Below are 1,872 nucleotides of genomic sequence, written 5' to 3'. Positions count from 1 at the left end.
CTCTCGTCTCAGTCCATCTGCCAGCAGCGCCGGGCACGGTGAGCCCCACTCTTGTCAAGCGCTGGCTCTCCTGGCGCGCTCACCCGCTCACCCTACCCATTTCTCTCTATGAGAGTCGCATGCCGGGGCCCCTGGCCCACCTCCTCAGCTCACCGCGCTCACTCCCTGTGGGGATCGCCTCTCCCCGGCACCTCCAAAGACATCTGCGTGCTGATGACGCCCGGGCCTGCCACCAACACCCCCCGCCACCCCAGGCTCACAGCCCGCAGCCCTGCAGCACCCACCGGGCCCACACTCACCTGCCCTCCTGCACTGCTCCTGCCTCTGCGAGCACAGCGCTTCATGGCTCTGCCCAGCGCCTCTCAGCCACTTCGTTCCTCTCTCCAGCTGCACACCCAACCCATAGGCAAGATTTATTTCTACCATCACAATAATCCAGAATTCAGCCGCCTCCTCCCTCCTTTATGGTTACCACCCCGGCAGGCCACCTGCCTGCGTCATCTCTGGCCTCCAGACTGCCAGTGACTCCTACATTTCAAGGTGTTAGTCAAGGTCCTGACGATGACCCCCCAGGTCCCCCAGGAACTGGACTTCCGTGGCCTTGACTGACATCATCTCCCATCACCTGCCCTGCCCAGCCCCGCTGGCCGCCCTGCTCTCCTTGGGACAGAGCCCAGCCGCTCGGCCTCTCCCTCCACCGCTTCCTCCTGCCTGGCTTTAGAAAGGATCCCCAGAGCCTATCCTCTACGCCCACTGCCACCATCTTCTCCTCGCTCTGCTTAATTTTCCTTCACAGGACTCACACCAGACGCTATTCTTGTATTTGCTGCCTCTTCCCGAATAGATGGAAAGTTTCACGAGAATAGAGACGTTTTCATACTACCGTATCTCTAGCACCTGCAGCAGAGCACAGCACACATCAGAGGCCTCATAAACGTTTGCTGACTGCGTTATTTCACATAATGACCTCACAAGACCTGACAAAATAAACAAAGGACAGCAACTTACAGGACTGCAATTAACACATTTTAAATTAAAACTTAAAAAATTTTTAAAGCTGTAAGTGTCTAGAAATAGATACATTTAAGGAGAAAAATTAAACACCGTTAAGATCATAAAAGAGTTCATGAATATACCATGACCATGAACAGAGCAAGTTAACACAGTGGATAGCAGCTTTCTCCAACTTCATCTATATATTTTGATCCTAATGAATCTAGCTGGATTTCTACAGAGCAATTAGACAAACTCATTTCAAAATGTATATGGAAGAAGAGGTCTATAAATCACTGTCACATTTGAAAAAGTACAACTAATGGGGTTAAAGTGATGGTGAGGACTTGGTCTATCAGATGTCAACACACACTGAATGTAACAAGCAGCAGTGCAGTGGATGGAGGGACACATTCTCGAGCACAGACCCGGGAACGCAGAGACAACTCCCAGGCCGCAGAGACAACTGCCAGGCCACAGAGACCGGCACACACAGACGGACCTCAGAGCAGGACGGGAGACGCCATTCAACAGACAGGGCTGAGATCTAGACAGTGAGTTCAGACCCTGCCCAGTGTGACATGTGAAGATGGGCTCCCGGTGGACCTCCAGGTAAAACCCTGAAGATACTTAAAATAGATGGAAGAACACCTTGGCAACCGAGAGGAGGGAAAAGACTTTCTTGGTTGTGTTTGGGTCTTCTAAAGCAAAGCGAGAAGAATCGAATGAAAACAAGGAAAGAAAAAGAGGGACTCACTATGAAGTCACATATATAAAGTAAATATAAAAATAGTAACATATTATATATCAAATATACTGTATGATAATATATAATAAATACATATAAAAGATAAAAATTATGAATATACATGTAAGTTT

Source organism: Galeopterus variegatus, unplaced genomic scaffold (genome assembly GCF_000696425.1).
Source record: "Galeopterus variegatus unplaced genomic scaffold, G_variegatus-3.0.2 Scaffold10965, whole genome shotgun sequence".
Classification (NCBI taxonomy): domain Eukaryota; kingdom Metazoa; phylum Chordata; class Mammalia; order Dermoptera; family Cynocephalidae; genus Galeopterus; species Galeopterus variegatus.
The sequence above is the reverse complement of the archived record's forward strand: the minus strand, read 5'-3'. Positions refer to the sequence as shown.